This window comes from Chelonia mydas, chromosome 2, assembly GCF_015237465.2.
Source record: "Chelonia mydas isolate rCheMyd1 chromosome 2, rCheMyd1.pri.v2, whole genome shotgun sequence".
NCBI classification, from domain to species: domain Eukaryota; kingdom Metazoa; phylum Chordata; order Testudines; family Cheloniidae; genus Chelonia; species Chelonia mydas.
The window spans coordinates 64,211,209-64,230,068 of NC_057850.1; positions in this window are offsets into that span (position 1 = coordinate 64,211,209).

An 18,860-nucleotide genomic window follows, 5' to 3' on the forward strand; every position below is an offset into this window, starting at 1 on the left:
CTTGCCAGGAGCTAGGATTCACGATGTGACGGAGAGACTGCCGAGACTCATCAAGCCCTCAGATCGCTACCCCTTCCTGCTTCTCCACGTGGGCACCAGTGATACTGCCAAGAATGACCTTGAGCGGATCACTGCGGACTATGTGGCTCTGGGAAGAAGGATACAGAAGTTCGAGGCACAAGTGGTCTTCTCATCCATCCTCCCCGTGGAAGGAAAAGGCCTGGGTAGAGACCATCGAATCGTGGAAGTCAACGAATGGCTACGCAGGTGGTGTCGGAAAGAAGGCTTTGGATTCTTTGACCATGGGATGGTGTTCCAAGAAGGAGGAGTGCTAGGCAGAGACAGGCTCCACCTAACGAAGAGAGGGAAGAGCATCTTCGCAAGCAGACTGGGTAACCTAGTGAGGAGGGCTTTAAACTAGGTTCACCCGGGGAAGGAGACCAAAGCCCTGAGGTAAGTGGGGAAGTGGGATACCGGGAGGAAGCACGAGCAGGAGCATGCGAGAGGGCAGGGCTCCTGCCTCATACTGAGAATGAAGGATGATCAGCGAGTTATCTCAAGTGCCTATACACAAATGCACGAAGCCTGGGAAACAAGCAGGGAGAACTGGAAGTCCTGACACAGTCAAGGAATTATGATGTGATTGGAACAACACAGACTTGGTAGGATAACTCACATGACTGGAGTACTGTCATGGATGGATATAAAATGTTCAGGAAGGACAGGCAGGGCAGAAAAGGTAGAGGAGTTGCACTGTATGTAAGGGAGCAGTATGACTGCTCAGAGCTCCAGTATGAAACTGCAGAAAAACCTGAGTGTCTCTGGATTAAGTTTAGAAGTTTGAGCAACAAGGGTGATGTCGTTGTGGAAGTCTGCTATAGACCAACGGACCACGGGGATGAGGTGGATGAGACTTTCTTCCGGCAACTCACAGAAGTTACTAGATCGCAGGCCCTGGTTCTCATGGGAGACTTCAATCACTCTGATATCTGCTGGGAGAGCAATACGGCAGTGCACAGACAATCCAAGAAGTTTTTGGAAAGTGTAGCGGACAATTTCCTGATGCAAGTGCTGGAGGAACCAAGAAGAGGCAGAGCTTTTCTTGACCTGCTGCTCACAAACCGGGAAGAATTAGTAGGGGAAGCTAAAGTGGATGGGAACCTGGGAGGCAGTGACCATGAGATGGTCGAGTTCAGGATCCTGACACAGGGAAGAAAGGAGAGGAGCAGAATACGGATTTCAGAAAAGCACACTTTGACTCCCTCAGGGAACTGATGGGCAGGATCCCCTGGGAGAATAACATGAGGGGGAAAGGAGTCCAGGAGAGCTGGCTGTATTTTAAAGAATCCTTATTGAAGTTACAGGGACAAACCATCCCGATGTGTAGAAAGAATAGCAAATATGGCAGGCGACCAGCTTGGCTTAACAGTGAAATCCTTGCTGATCTTGAACACAAAAAAGAAGCTTACAAGAAGTGGAAAATTGGACAAATGACCAGGGAAGAGTATAAAAATATTGCTTAGGGATGCAGGAGTGAAATCAGGAAGGCCAAATCACACCTGGAGTTGCAGCTAGCAAGAGATGTTAAGAGTAACAAGAAGGATTTCTTCAGGTATGTTAGCAACAAGAAGAAAGTCAAGGAAAGTGTGGGCCCCTTACTGAATGATGGAGGCAACCTAGTGACAGAGGATGTGGAAAAAGCTAATGTACTCAATGGTTTTTTTGCCTCTGTCTTCACAAACAAGGTCAGCTCCCAGACTACTGCACTGGGCAGCATAGCATGGGGAGGAGGCGACCAGCCCTCCGTGGAGAAAGAAGTGGTTTGGGACTATTTAGAAAAGTGGGACAAGCACAAGTCCATGGGGCCGAATGCACTGCATCCGAGAGTGCTAAAGGAGTTGGCGGATGTGATTGCAGAGCCATTGGCCATTATCTTTCAAAACTCATGGCGATCTGGGGAAGTCCCGGACGACTGGAAAAAGGCTAATGTCGTGCCCATCTTTAAAAAAGGGAAGAAGGAGGATCCTGGGAACTACAGGCCAGTCAGCCTCCCCTCAGTCCCTGGAAAAATCATGGAGCAGGTCCTCAAGGAATCAATTCTGAAGCACTTAGAGTAGAGGAAAGTGATCAGGAACAGTCAGCATGGATTCACCAAGGGAAGGTCATGCCTGACTAATCTAATTGCCTTCTATGATGAGATAACTGGCTCTGTGGATGAGGGGAAAGCGGTGGACACGTTGTTCCTTGAGTTTAGCAAAGCTTTTGACACAGTATCCCACAGTATTCTTGCCAGCAAGTTAAAGAAGTATGGGCTGGATGAATGGACTATAAGGTGGATAGAAAGTTGGCTAGATTGTCGGGCTCAATGGGTAGTGATCAATGGCTCCATGTCTAGTTGGCAGCCGGTATCTAGTGGAGTGCCCCGAGGGTCGGTCCTCGGGCCGGTTTTGTTCAATATCTTCATAAATGATCTGGAGGATGGTGTGGATTGCACCCTCAGCAAGTTTGCAGATGACACTAAACTGGGAGGAGAGGTAGATACGCTGGAGGGTAGGGATAGGATACAGAGGGACCTAGACAAATTGGAGGATTGGGCCAAAAGAAATCTGATGAGGTTCAACAAGGACAAGTGCAGAGTCCTGCACTTAGGATGGAAGAACCCCATGCACCGCTACAGACTAGGGACCGAATGGCTTGGCAGCAGTTCTACAGAGAAGGACCTTGGGGTTACAGTGGACAAGAAGCTGGATATGAGTCAACAGTGTGCCCTTGTTGCCAAGAAGGCCAATGGCATTTTGGGCTGCATAAGTAGGGGCAGCAGATGGAGGGACGTGATCGTTCCCCTCTATTCGACATTGGTGAGGCCTCATCTGGAGTACTGTGCCCAGTTTTGGGCCCCACACTACAAGAAGGATGTGGAAAAATTGGAAAACGTCCAGTGGAGGGCAACTGGAACACATGACTTATGAGGAGAGGCTGAGGGAACTGGGATTGTTTAGTCTGCGGAAGAGAAGAATGAGGGGGGATTTGATAGCTGCTTTCAACTACCTGAAAGGGGTTTTTAAAGAGGATGGATCTAGACTGTTCTCAGTGGTAGCTGATGACAGAACAAGGAGTAATGGTCTCAAGTTGCAGTGCGGGAGGTTTAGGTTGGATATTAGGAAAAACTTTTTCACTAGGAGGGTGGTGAAACACTGGAATGGGTTACCTAGGGAGGTGGTGGAATCTCCTTCCTTAGATATTTTTAAGGTCAGGCTTGACAAAGCCCTGGCTGGGATGATTTATTTGGGGATTGGTCCTGCTTTGAGCAAGGGGTTGGACTAGATGACCTCCTGAGGTTCCTTCCAACCCTGATATTCTATGATTCTATGATCACTTTGTTGAGTTATTGCTTCCAATGGCCAAATTCTGCCCTCAGATAAATTCCAGCAACTCTCATTCACTTCAGTGGACATGTGCATCTGAATGTAAAATTTAGGTCAATATAAAGATGATCATTACAATACTTTGTTTTGTGGTGGTTTAAATGCCAGGTGCCAATTTATTTTGTTACTTGGTTCACAGTTATAAACTGCATATGTGTGTATCACTGCATGTTTGAAGAAGTATCCAATATGTTATTAATTCCAGTTTCAATTCTTATTTTATAGTTGTGTTTAATAGGCTTTCTTCTAGAGCAACTATGATATTTCATTGTTATTCTCTTTTTTTCCACTCCGGGAAAACCCTTTGCTCATATCTCCACTGCCTACTGCTATCTGAGAGATGCCAACTGACTAAAAACTTGTTTGAAAACTGGTTTATTTTGCATACACAGCAGTATTCTTCCCTTTTTGGTGAACTTTCAGAACATTGCCTCAAGCAAACAGGACACAGATTTCTTCTAAAATTCATCTTTTGGCACAAGGTCCTCCCTTAACCAGACTGTATTAGGCTTTCAAGATTATAAATCTTGTCTTGTTCTGCTAACTACACAGAAGCTTATTGTAAATATATTTTAGAGCCTGTGCTTCTTGCACTCCAGAAGTCCTATAATTAGGGCCAACTCATTTTCTGAGATCACTTCTGCTATTCTACCTGAGGAAAGAAAGGTTACATATTTTGCATGTTTCTGGGGAACAAGCTTTTTATCTGGAACTTAAAGTCTTTAGAAAATTGAAGAACAACAGAGAGGAAATATTAACAGCTAACCAATATGAGGGGAAATAATTGAAATGTTAAACATCTGATTTTGTCAGAAAATAGATGTTATAACTATAAACAACTTCAGATTTTTTATCATAATTACTATAAAAATCTCAGCAGAAAAAGCCAGTGGAGTCAATGTTCCTGGGAGCTTCAAAAACAGTTCAATGAAAGTCTGTTCTCAGCATTGATCTGAGCTAGAGGAAAATGTAGTAATTGTATTTGAGATAAGAAATGAACATTAAATCCAAAAATGTTTAAATGTACAAGTTGTTTCTGGGTGAGGAAACTTGTTTATGAATTTTGTTTTTGGTGGGTTTTTTCTTTTAGTAAAATATAAGCCAAAATGAACTCTGCAAAAGCCCTAGCAAAAGTATTATATTGTATCAGCATTCAGCTGTTTAGTAAAAACATAAGCAAACATAAAATGATGGCAGACTGTTTTTACTGAAAATGAATACTAGAATTTATATTTCACAAGATGTTCTTTTCCAAATCCTTCCTTCCTTCACTCTGTTCATAGTGTTCAAACAGAAGCCATATTAACTGTGACCTGTGGCAGCTCAACAAACCACAGATATGAGAAGTGGATTTCCTTTTCTGTGGCCTGATTCTGCTCTCATTAAAGTCAATATCCTCCATGATATTGTATCACCTCCATGTGGCATTATTTAATTAAGTTGGGCCAGATCTGAGCACATCCAGACTTGGTAATTTTCCAGATCTAGACACTGATGCTATGCTATTTTTCAATGGCAAAATAGAAAATGGCCAGGGAAAGGGAAAAGAAGAGAGAGAAAGAAAGGAAGGACAAAAAAACGAAAGAAAAAAAAACAACAACAAAAAATCCAGAAAATGTTTCCAAAACTGGATTTTTTTTTCCATTTTTTTTGTTATTTTGGGGGGAAAGAACATTTTTGAGAAAATGAAAATATTCCAGACAACTTTGTGGTTTTGAAAAAAAAGCAATTTTTCACACACAAAAAAAGTTTCTGAACAAAATATTTCAAGCAGCTGTCATGATTATACACGGCATAAATGGCCCCACAGTCTAAAGAGGAGCAAAACAATTCTGGAAAGTGCTAATCTGTGTTTGCAGAATGTTATAAATCAGTGTTTGATGCTTAGGCCTTGATAGTTTAAGAGAGCTAGCTATGTACTGTAAGGAAACTGTTCTTCATCTGGCTAGAAGCTGGGAAAATGATAGGATCACTGTTTACTTGATCCCTCAAAAGCTAATCAGAACACAGCAAGTGAGAAGTGACATGGAAGGATGTAATAACAATTGGCAGCAGCACTAATACAAAGAACAGGCAAGTGAAGCCAGGATTCAGGAGGTAACATGAAAATGGGAACTGGGATTGGAGAGAGCTTTTGGGGGCTTTTAGCAGAATGTTACTGTAGTGAATGGACTAATTGGCAATGCATGTGAACCTGAGTAAAAAAATTAAGGGCCAGAGTTTCAAAGTTCAGGACTCAATTGGTTGCATACATCTGCATGCAAATAACATCTGGTGGCTGTTTGCAAATCAGGTATGAGTGCACACAAATGACCAGTCAAATGCTATTTTATAATTTAAAGAGCTTGGTTGACTTCAGTCTGAGGGAGTGGGCCCATTCAAAGATAGCAGGTGTTTTTGAAGGAGATTTGGTGGAAAATTGTTTTATACACTGTTTTCTCATGCAATTTAGTTTCAAATTTATTTCACAGAATTCAGAAAAGAGGGATGAAAATGATCTATCATGACATAGGTACAGAGACAGATTCTCGAGTACATTACTGTCAGTTTACCTCACTCCACTGATATAAACTTGCTTGAAGTCTTGCCTAAGTAACCTAACCGTATGAACTGGCCTGTCTGTTTGCCTGTGGAGAGCACCAGTAGCATGAGCTACACTACCAGCCATTGCAACAGGTACCATAGCAAAGAAAAGGGGCTTGGTCAGAGAAATGTGGTGTGGTGTGGGCATTCCTCAAGTTACAGGTGCTCTTCTTTTATTATCTATCCATAAGGTGAGTGACAAAACAGTGTCATTAGACTAGAACAAAGGTCACTCTGTATGATAGCAGAGCTGAAGTTGCATAGCAAGAGTCAAAGACAGTGGAGAGTCTCACGGATCAACCCCATTCTGATATGCTCCCTTCAGATTCCCCCTTCTCTCCAGAGCCCTTCTCCTCTCCTTTCCCAGGACCTCAGAAGGGAAGGAATAGATCAGTGGTGAAGTTTCTTTCTGACAACTATATAGGTTCATCAATATGGAGATCTTCTAAGCTATGCTTCTCCTCACCACCATGATTCTCCCAGCATAAACCCTAGGTGTCTCTCTTCTTGCCTCTATCCGGTTACCTCCACTGCCCCTAGACTGTACCCAACCCCGGCATTTCTTCATTTTCCCTATGCCCCTACCCTATCCTACTTTTCATTCTTAATAATGGTTAATCATAGAACTGGAAGGGACCTCGAGAGGTCATCTAGTGTAGTCCCCTGCACTCATGGCAGGACTAAGTATTACAACACTCTTGCTAATACATCCCAGAATGATGTTTCGTTTTTTTGCAAAGTGTTACATTGTTGACTTATATTTACTTGTGGTCCACTATGACCCCCTGATCCCTTTCCACAATGCTCCTTCCTAGGTAGTCATTTCCCATTTTGCATGTGTGCAACTGATTGTTCCTTCCTAAAAGGAGTGCTTTGCATTTGTCCTTATTGAATTTTATCCTATTTACTTCAGACCATTTCTCCAGATCATTTTGAATCATAATTCTATCCCCCAAAGCACTTGTAACCCCTCCCAGCTTGCTATCATCTGTAAACTTTATAAGTATACTCACTATGCCATTATCTAAATCACTGATAAAGATATTGAACAGAACCGGACCCAGAACTGATCCCTGTGGGACCCCACTCGTTATGCCCTTCCAGCATGACTGTGAACCACCGATAACTACTCTCTGGGAACAGTTTTCCAACCAGATATGCACCCACCTTATAGTAGCTCCATCTAGGTGGCATTTCACTAGTTTGTTTATGAGAAAGTCATGCAAGACAGTATGGAAAGTTTTAAAAGTCAAGATATACCACGTCTACTGTTTCCCTCCTATCCACAAGGCTTGTTACCCTGTCAAAGAAAGCTATCAGGTTGGTTTGACAAGACTTGTTCTTGACAAATCCATGCTGACTGTTACTTATCACCTTATTATCTTCTAGATGTTTGCACATTGATTGCTTAATTATTTGCTCCATTATCTTTCCAGGTACAGAAGTTAAGCTGACTGGTCTGTAATTCCCCAGGTTGTCCTTATTTTCCTTTTTACAGATTGGCACTATATTTGCCCTTTTCCAGTCTTCTGGAATCTCTCCCATCTTCCATGACTTTTCAAAGATAATGTTGATCTGGGGAGGAGAAAGGGGAGGAAGCGGAGGTATGTTGGAGGGACAGCAGGCCAAGAGCTGTGGGTGTGTTAAGGAGAGTGGAGGTATGTATGGGTCACCAGGGGTAGCAGAGCTCTCAGGTCTATAAGGGCATTTCCCTTAACCCCCTTGACTGCCTGGTGAAGAAGTGCACAATTTCACTTGGGTCCAGAGTTGGTACATAGCTTGTCTAAAAGCAGCGAGGGGAACCCTGAGCTGGAATAGCTGGGGTGTGGCTCTGGTTTATGACAGAGGTGGCTCCACCAGTTGGAGGGACCAATTTACAGCACCACAGGAATTGACTCAAGAATCACAGTAAAGTGTGTATCATGATGTCTGTTTCATGTAGTACAGCCTCAGCTCCTGTGTTTGGATCATATAGCCCATTATGTACAAAAACAAACAATGCACATCATAGGTATTTGGATTATGTCTTGATAAAATATATTGACCTAATATATGATATTTGTATATTATACAAATTAGGAAAAACTTTTTTAGGATATTAGGAAAAACTTTTTCACTAGGAGGGTGGTGAAACACTGGAATGAGTTACCTAGGGAGGTGGTAGAATCTCCTTCCTTAGAAGTTTTTAAGATCAGGCTTGACAAAGCCCTGGCTGGGATGATTTGATTGGGGATTGGTCCTGCTTTGAGCAGGGGGTTGGACTAGATGACCTCCTGAGGTCCCTTCCAACCCTGATATTCTATGATTCTATGATTCTATACTAGTCAGGCTAACATGGCTTAGTTTGTTCACTTCATAAGAGAAATTTTTGTCCAATTAGTAGTAATATTGTATTATTTATTTATAAACCAGTAGTGCTTCCTACCAAGACTGGGGCCTCATGGTGCTAGACATTGTACAGCAATATGGTAAGAGATAGTGCTTGCCCCAAAAAGCAACCAGAGAGCAGGGGCAGCAGGTTTGTATAATTTTTGGTGGTGCCCAGAACCCACCCCTGCCTAAACTCTGCCCCCCACCTGCCCAAGGCTCTGGGAGGGAGTTTGGGTGGGGAAGGAGATCTGGGTGCAGGCCCTAGGCTGGGGCAGGGGACTGGGGTGCAGGCTCTGCGAGGGAGTTTGGGGATGGGAGGGGGTGTGGAGGGAGCGGGTGCAGCTTCCGGGAGGGAGTTTGGGGATGGGAGGGGGTGCAAAGGGAGATTGTGCAGAGGTGTGGGGTGAGGGCTGTGGGGTGGGGGAGGGGTTCAGGGTGAGTCGGGGGTGAGGGCTCTGTCTAGGGCTGGGAATGAGGGGTTTGCAGTGTGGGAGGGGCTCAGGGTGAGAGTAGGAGTGTGGGGGAGTGTGGGCTCTGTCTGGGGCTGGGGGGGGTTGGGGTGTTAGAGGGGCTCAGGCCTGGGGCAGAGGGTTGGAGTGCAGGGGGATGAGGGCTCTGGCTGCGACTGGGGATAATGTGTTTGGGATGCTGGAGGGGCTCAGGCAGAGGGTTAGGGAGCAGGGGGACGAGGGTGTCTGGGGCGTGAAAGCTCTGGCTGGGCGTGTGGGCTCTGGGGTGGAGCAGGGCTGGCGATGAGTTTGGGGTGCAGGCAGGCTGCTCCGGGACAGGGGCCAGAGAGGAGGACTCCCCCCAGCCCTTTCCCTGCCAGCAGCAGCGAGCTCTGGGGGAGGAGCCCCCCTTTCCTGCCCCCCACCCCCAGCAGCACACTCACCCCCACCACTGTCACTGCATGTGGTCCTAGGGCCCCTCTCAGGTCCAGGAATCTCCCTCGCCTCCCCCGTGGTGGGTGCTGGGGGGTGCTGCATGCGCCTCCTCCCCTGCTGTTGCCCCTGACTGTAGCCTCACTGGGGAATGGGGCTGCCTCTTTGCCCAGCATGGGGCAGGAGTGGTGACTGTGCGCGGAGGAGGAGGAGGGGACCCTGTGCTGGTGGAGGGTCCCGCCGGAAAAGGGAAGGGTCTGAGGTGGAAGGGCAGGCTCAGTCAGTCTGCCCTGACAGTCGAGTTGGGGGGCACTAGGACCCCGTGGCAGCAAATGCTGCAGGGAGGCAGCATGGAGCTGCTCAGAAGAGGCAGCTAGGGATGGAGGAGGCAGCCAGGGACGCTCTGCTCCAGGGCCTGGGGAGGTGTGTGGGGGCAGCAAGAGGGGGCTGGGGGAGGCACGGGAGGGCCGGCAGGTGGGCCGGGGGGGAGGGACACCTGGCCCCAAATATTGGTGGAGCTGGGCCCCTGGGCTCTGAATATTGCTGGTGCCAAGGCACCACGTGGAGATATAACTCCTGGCCCCTGCCAGGGAGGCAACGTTTAAGTGATATTACACCTACCACAACATGAGAAAACATTTGTTATTTAAAAAAAGATGCTCATCAACTAATTGTTCAAAGGCTGAAGAGATTCCCAGATAAGCTAGAGATTCCCAGTGCTTACAAAATCTTGTTCCTCTTCATTTTACAAAACTTTTGAACTAGGATGCCTCAGAACTGACACAGTCAGTTGGTTTGATTAATACTTCCTCTTTTGGGACAGCAGGTAAGTCACAACAGACACGCTGTACTGTAGTGAAGCACAAAGCTGTGTGAAAAAATTTCACACTGCCTTCCAAAAAGGTAAAATTTACAATATATTTTTGCCAGTTTCATGAAGAGGTGAAAATTGTGTCTTATTGCCCATGCAGTTTCACACAATGTACTATCAGGTACAAAGTCTTTTTTTTTTTTTTGCTAGCAAAGATTATTTTTTGTTCTTGCAAATCCCCTGTGGCTTACTACTACTATTACTTCTAGATTCAAATTCTTCTATATGACTTTTAAAAAAAATCACTTCAAACTGCACTTTGTTTTACATTAGGAACTTGTCTCCAGCCTTCCAGCTACTTTACTGTTCTGTCTTCCTGCCCCCATTCTGTTAATGGTGGTGGCCCAGTGAGCCCTATATCTACACCTGGTCCCACAACACAACTACTAATCTTGTTCAAGGCCTCGGCAAACAACCACATTAAACCTCACTGTAAAAGCAATGGAAAGGTTAAGAATAAGTGTAGGACTTGGGTGAGTTTACTAGAAAGCACAATATTGACTCAAAGGAAGTGTTTTTAGGAAATACTAAGTAGAGAACTGTATTTAGAAGCTAATGGTCCTCAATGACTAACAGCAATTGACCACAGCGCCCCTGCAGTGGCCAATAGAGTGGCAGGGTGAAAAGCATTTTTTAAAATGTGTTTTGCTGCTCTTTAAATCCACATAGTTGTTCTCCATATGCGAAAAGTAATGAATGACCTTTTTCAGGCCTAGGAATCAGCTCTACAATGAGGTTGAATGAAGTTGATTGGTGTTTAAATTCAGCTCTAAGTGACAGGAATTCTGTTCTGTTCTATTCAGGTTCTGACACTGTCCCCATCACTAAACTATCTGAGTGCTATGCATGGACACCTTAAACAATGTGACTAGCATGTGTCATGTGTGGCTCTTCATTATTAGTTGTATTACCGTAGTGCCTACAAACCACAGTCATGCACCAGGATCCCGTTGTGCTAGGTGCTGTACAAACACAGAACAAAAAGATGGTCCCTGCCAGCAAAGGTTTATCATTTAAGTATAAAACAAGAGAACAGAGGGATACAGATAGATGTGGACAGTATAAGACAATATTGATCAGCCCGATAGGCAGCGGTATCTGTGCACCAGCAGCCTAAGCATTGTCAAGTGTTTTTTGGGTTGCATGATTCTTTCTTTCTACTTTCCTCTCCAGCGGAGGAGATGGTGTGTGATTTTGTTTTGTTTCAGTTTATGTAGGAATAATAAACAAGTCTTATTAAAAATACACATTTGTTTGTTCTCTTTTCTGTTCTCTCCCTGACTGGCCCACACTGACCTTAAATACGACAGAAAGAAAACATGCTTGGGGCTGAGTACTCCATAGAATGGAAAAGGCAATAATTGTTATAAGTGCTGTGACAGACCCAGACCAGTGGGGTACAGGAGTCTGGTCCTATTGGGATCTAGGAAGTGGGCGGGCAAGCCCACCCACTGCTAAAGGATCCCCCCCCAGCCTAAGGGGGAGATCCACAGGACCTGGAAGCCAAGTAATTACGGGGGACAACTAATGAAGAACAGGGACGGGAGTGCGGTCAAAGGGTCAAAAGAAGGGAACCGGACGGGGACACCGAGCAGAGAACCCCGGACAGCGCCCACCGCTCCTCAAAGGCATCAAGGGAGTCTGTGGACGCCGCCCAGAGGAACTCTGCCCGGAGGCGTGAACGGACGGAGGATCGGAAATAGGCCCCGCAGTCGCAGGAGACTCCATCGGCCAACCTCCTCACCCTGGTGTTATAGATGGCCACTTTAGCCAGGGCCAGGAGGAGGTTGACCAGGAGGTCCCGCGACTTAGTGGGGCCACGGACAGGGAGTGCATAGATAAGAAGGTGAGGGGAAAAGTGCAGCCAAAACTTTAACAAAATATTGGTGAGGAGCCGGAATAGGGGCTGCAACCTGGCGCACTCCAGGTAGACGTGCGCCAGGGTTTCCCTCACGCCGCAAAAGGGGCTACAGGAGTCTGGTCCTATTGGGATCCAGGAAGTGGGCGGGCAAAGCTCGCCCACCGCTAAAGGATCCCCCCCCAGCCTAAGGGGGAGATCCACAGGACCTGGAGGCCAAAAAATTACGGGGGACAACTAATGAAAAACAGGGACGGGAGTGCAGTCAAAGGGTCAAAAGAAGGGAACCGGACGGGGACACCGAGCAGAGAACCCCAGACAGCGCCCACCGCTCCTCAAAGGCGTCAAGGGAGTCGGTGGACGCCGCCCAGAGGAACTCTGCCTGGAGGCGTGAACAGACGGAGGATCGGAAATAGGCCCCGCAGTCGCAGGAGACTCCATCGGCCAACCTCCTCACCCTGGTTTTATAGATGGCCACTTTAGCCAGGGCCAGGAGGAGGTTGACCAGGAGGTCCCGCGACTTAGTGGGGCCACGGACAGGGAGTGCGTAGATAAGAAGGTGAGGAGAAAAGTGCAACCAAAACTTTAATAAAATATCGGTGAGGAGCCGGAATAGGGGCTGCAACCTGGCGCACTCCAGGTAGACGTGCGCCAGGGTTTCCCTCACGCCGCAAAAGGGGCTACAGGAGTCTGGTAGAAGGCAAATATATTGGCCACTGGATGAGCAGTTTTCTGTTCCCTGAGTGACCAGAGCAGGGGCTGCCCTAGAGCAATCAGGAACCTGCCAGAACCAATTAAGACAGGCAAGCTAATCAAGACACCTGGAGCCAATTAAGAACTTTCTAGATTCAATTATGGCAGGCAGGCTAATCAGGCCACCTGGTTTAAAAAGGACCTCCCATCAGTTAATAGGGGGGCGTGCCCAGAGCAGGGAGTGAGAAGTCGTGCTGCTGGAGGAGTGAAGAGTTCAAGCGTATAAGGCTTCAGGAGGAAGATGCTGCAGTGAGGATAAAGAAGGTGTTGGGAGGAGGCCAAGGGGAAGTAGCCCAGGGAGTTGTAGCTGTCGTGCAGCTGATTCAGGAAACATTGTGGACAGCTGCTATCCACAGGGCCCTGGGCCGGAACCCGATGTAGAGGGTGGGCCTGGGTTCCCCCCCAACTCCTGATCAGACACAGGAGGAGCTGACTGGGTCTGTGAGAAAAACCAGATGGGAAGGTCTAAACTGGAAAGAGATCTGCCCTGTCCCCGACCCACTAGATGGGAGACAGAGACTGGGGGGATTGTTCTCCATTTCCCCCATGCTGGCCAGTGATGAGGTTAGCTGAGTGGACGGCAGGTTTGAGCCACTAGCAAGAGTGGCCAAACTGAGGGCTGCCGTGAATCTCTGATGCAAGCAAATCTGCCAATAGGCGCAGGACGCACCGAGGCAGAGGAGGAACTTTGTCACAGTACACACAGGTGAAGTGCATGGAAAAAGGGAGCACATCTATATTCTTCCTAGATGAACACAAAGTGACTTGTAATTTGAAAAGAAATGCAACAAAAAGTGGACATGTCAAACAAAAATGGAGGCATGGTCAGAAGAAAGATCTCCAGTTCAATTCCTCCCTGAAAGTCACCTCTGCTGTAATGCAGTCAAAAACTGGCCAGTATGGTCTCTGTCTTTTTGTTGTGTGTTTGTACAATCCCTAGTACAATGGGACTGAGACCTCTAGAGTCTACCACAATACAAATAATCAACAAAAAAGAATCTTACCTATGCAAATTAAAAGACCAGACATGGAAGATGTAGTGCAAAGCTGCCCTGGAAAGTTCCAGCCCATACGTTTTGCCATCCATTCCAGTGTCACTATGGTGAAAGGTGGATACTCAGAGAACCAGTTAGAAACTTCCGATGAAAATAATCCTAGTCAGGGAGAAAAATGGTGCATAGACTGGAGGATCTCCAAATAATCCAGAGATAGCCAGCAGAAAGCCGTGAATCCATGTGTGCCCAAAATGCAGATCAGGTGTTACAATAGCCCCAAATCCATCTAACATAGAAACAGTGAGGAGGAACAATCCCCAAAAGTCATCACTGGGTTCCTGTCAGTATAGATACAGACATTTTTGGTGACATGAGCTATGTATCACCTTGTACATGATTCAGTGAGAGTAGACAGATGGCTTTTGCTAATCGATGACAATTAAGCTATGGATCCCACACCAGACAGGCTTAGAATGAAGTGGTTGCCAGTATAACCCATTTGTAGTTCTGCCACTACCTTCATGTCATTGTTTTACTCTGTGTTTACAATAGTTCACTCTGTCTCTGGCTTCCTATGGGCAATGGTGAATTCTTATGGACACACTACCCATTTCTTTCCTGAGTGCAGGCTCATTGCTTTTTACCAAATAATCGTGTGTACACAGTATGCCCTGTTTGGGCCACAAGATCTTCCCCCTTCTGTACTTTTTAGCGTAGAACAGGCCAATTGGGCCCACTATTTTCCCAATTTACATTACACTGTCCTCTCTCTTTCAGGGGAAAAAGGGGACAGTGATGCTTTGGTACTCAGATCAGCCTTCCTGTTCTCTTCTGTTCCTTTCAATCTATTTGATTCAGTCAAGCCTTGCAGTTGCTTCACATGTTCAAAAAAAAAAAAAAAAGCATTCAGAATGAGATTATGGCCTAGTCAGATCTCTTTTTCCCTGTAACTTTTTGGTCTCAGCAGCTCCACTGTCTCCCAAATTTGAAGCAGTCTGAATTTCCCAGAGACTTGTTGGCACAATTCTGAGGATATATATATAATCCTCAGAATTGTGCCAACAATATATATATATATACACACACACACACATACATACACACACACTCCATTGCATGTGAAAAGGAGAATTTCAGTCTTGTGATGGAGAAAGGGCAAAATGGCCAAATGGAAGATTGGGTTGCAAGGGGTTTCTTGTCAGAATTGTGTACTTTCAGGCCCCTGTAGCTCTAGCCCTTGCTTTTGTAGAGGAGGATGAGGCTGATGCAAACAGACTGTATTGGGAGTTTTATAAATATGGACAATACAAGATTTGTACATTACGATTGCATGTTATTTTTAAAGGCTTAATTCTCTTGAAAAGATGTTAAATCTCTCAGGCAAGTTTTCATGCATAGTAAAATTATGTACTCTGTGCTGAATACTTTAAGAATGCACAGGGGAATGGGGCCTGGATTTACAGTATGTGGGACAAATTTACACCAGCACAACCCATTGTAGTTGTCTTTGAGGTTGTAGAGGGAACTTGCCTGCCATGCATGTGGAACAACATTACCTTATGTGGGTGTCTGACACCGGGATCTACTCAGAGAAAATGTAAATAAAATGATGTACACATCATTTTATGTAAAATGGAGAAACAAAGAAAATTGATTGGAATTTCTTTTAGCTAAGTGTTTGCCTTATAGGGTTCTAAACTTGATGCACGTAACATGTTAAAGGTTTTGTAGTTAGGATTTTGATTATTGGAGCCCCCTGAAGTCAGTGGGGTTACATGAGTGTCACTAAAAAGGGAGTTTGGCACACGACGGATTATACCCTTACTTGCAAAAAAAATCAAACACCTGAAATGTGTCTATGGTGGGCAGACTGAGTATTTCTGCCACCTGACTTACCTCTGAAATTCTGGGTACTACCGATTTAATCTTGCCGTCATTAAACATACTACCTCTGAAGACCAGGCCAGATCCTCAGCTGGTGTAAATCAGCATAGCTCCATGGACTTCAAAGATACCATCTTTTCCTCCTAGGAAATAATTGTGTTAACTGTATGTTATCTGCTGGAAAATTTGACCATTGTACTTCCAAAAGGTGTTTCTTCTGAGCATGAATAAATATTTCATGGCTTCTCACTGTTCAAAGTACTTCAGGTAAGCATAAGTATTACTTAGGAAATATTAGCTATACCTAGTTGCATCCATCTTCATCATTTATTCCCCTGAAGAGACATGGGCCATATCCATCAAAGTCAATAAAGCTACACCAATATACTATAGATGAGGCACTGGCCCAGCGTCTACAACTTGTTCACTATAGTATCCATTTTATAAATGTTTGGAGGAGGAAGCCCAAAATTGTGGACTGATAAAGGTATGTCCTTTTATTGGTATCAGTTGTAACAAATCATTATTTCCTGGTGGCAATTAATCATCATGTCATTCTATACTGAATGAATTCCAATCAGTTACAAGTGATTACACATCACTCTGCATCAATCAGGAAGGGTAATTCTTGATGTGATAAAAAGCTGAGGTGATGTCAATTACAGTTTGTTGATATTCTTTGATTGCATATTCTTTATAAATTCAGCACCTGAATTAAACTGTTTAGAGTAACCTGGTTGTTCTACATTTCACAAATGAATGTGGAAGAAAAATTGTAAAGAGTGAATCAGAAGTGGTAAAACCTGACCTAGACATTGCATAATCATCCTTTAGCAATAACACATGTTCCGATATGCAACAGAAATTACATCATCTAGAGAGGTACAAAGGGAACAAACCTGTGGAGAATGTGGGAAATATTTGTATCATTTTTTATGAATGATAAAATGGCTATTAGCTGGATGGGCAGGGATGGTGTCCCTAGCTTCTGTTTGCCAGAAGCTGGGAATGGGTGACAGGGGATGGATCACTTGATGATTACCTGTTCTGTTCATTCCCTCTGAAACACATGGCTTTGGCAACTGTCAGAATACTGGGCTAGATGGATCTTTGGTCTGACCAAGTATGCCCATTCTTATGTTCTTATAAATATCAGGTACACTTTAGTTTACTTGCTCAATTTTTCCCTACTATCTACCTGGACTCAAAGGGTTAAGTCAGACTTGAGCTGTAGCCTGGCCATATGCAGGGGATGTAGACAGTGATTTTTGAAAAGCCATATTCCAAAGACAATACGTGTGTGAATTCCTTTGAAGTTTCACTGCCAATTTGAAGTCTGGCTGGCAATGCCAGGAGAGGGGCAAAGCCCCCCTAGGAAGAGGAATAAATCAGTTCTGCCCACACCAAGGGCAGATGAAAGGACTTGGAGAGGAGAAACCTTGGAGGGAAATCGGAAACTAAGACATTTGAGTTGGATAAAAGGTGGCACACAGGCAAAAGGAGGACTCAGAGACGCAGTCACTGTAGGCAATCTCTCTCTTCTACCCAGTGCAAGACAGATGGCTGCCTGGGCTAAGCAGGGCCTGCTTAGCTAAGCAAGGAGAAGTTAAAGGTTAGGAAAGATTTAAGAATATAGATCTTTATTGTTTTTGACCTTTGCTCTGTATGCTGTATCCTTTTGGATGAATAAATAATGTTTTGTTGGAAGAAGCTGCTTTTGAGTCTCTTTATTCAGCTCCCCGGCTACAGGCTCCAGGAAGAAAAGGGCTTAGAGGTGCCACACTCACCTTGGCCTGTCAGGTAAACACTGCTGATAAACAGTGGGGCTGCTACACAGAGATCCAGTCTAAGAGTTGTAGGACTGAATAGTTCCATCTAGGGAAGAGCGAAGATAGCAAAACTTGTCTCCAAAGGGATGCACTCAGAAGGCACTAAAAGGGGGTCTAAAGTCAGCTTGCCCTGTAACCGTGAGGTAACCAAATGATGGAAACAACACATATGGATAGCATTGTGAGATCTACATAAGTGGTTATGCTATAGAAAGGAAGCTTTGAACCAGAGCTAAGTCCAGATTGATTCCTTTTAGAATCAGAACTGTATGTATAAATGGGCTGCCGCAAAATTATGCCCCCTTATTCTATAGGGGTCCATCTGCCATTTTCTTTCTCCAGTTAGGTATAGCCATAGTGCAGAGAGAACCCAGATGTAAGTAAATTTAAAACCAAGAAAAAAAGAGAAAGAAAAGACATGCAGAAGGGACTAAGAGATGACATATTCTGGGATCAAGTGTGCACCTTAAGTTAAAAGTAACAACTCTGAAAAGAGAAAGTGCATTGTAGGAAGAGAATGGGGATGGGGAAAAAACAAAAAAAAGTCTTTAATCTGTGGAGTTTGTAGGGACAAGGGACATCTGAAGTTACTCACACATGGGACTTTGTCAGTATAGTATGGAATAGTTGGTGCATCTCTGATTTTGAGGCAGTAGGACATGAATGCAGGGTTTACACAATAATTTAAATGCAAAATAACTTGTCTAATAAGATGATGTGACACTTTTAAAGGTTTAATGATAATTAAACCAAGACCTTTATTACTCATGTTGGCTGACTATGGTATCCCGTGGTAACTATTTGCAAAATAGTAAGAGACAACTCTGGTATTCCTGCCAAGATTCTTATTCTTCTTTCCTTCTCTCTGTTCCCTAGGGATCCCATGGAACTTTCAGTATCATGAGCACAACTCCCACTGAAGTTCATGAGAATTGCATGTGCACAGTGGAAAGGACGATCAGGTTCCTAATAGCTAAGAGTTTGATTATACTCTTTGATATGCAAAAACAGGAAATCAAAAAAGAGTGAAAGCTGCACCAAATTACTGTCACAGGAGGGCAAATAGCTCTGAATGGGGAGTATTCTCATACTTCTAACTCTATACTCCCTGATGCACCAGGTAGCAGCATAGTTCCTAAAAGGGGTCTACAATATACTAAATGGAGAGATGATTGGGAATTCCATACATTCCTCCTATGAGCACTAGTGAACAAGTTAAAGCTGATCAGGGATGCTTTAAAGTATGTGTTGTGGAATCCATACTACTTGAACCTGTGCATGTGATATCAAAGCTCCATATTGTGGATACAGCTTCCCTCTGCCATTGGACACCTACCTGTGTTTCACAGATTGCCATAAAGCAGTGTTTCCAACCATAGCACACAGACCTCCATGCCACACCTGCAGGTGA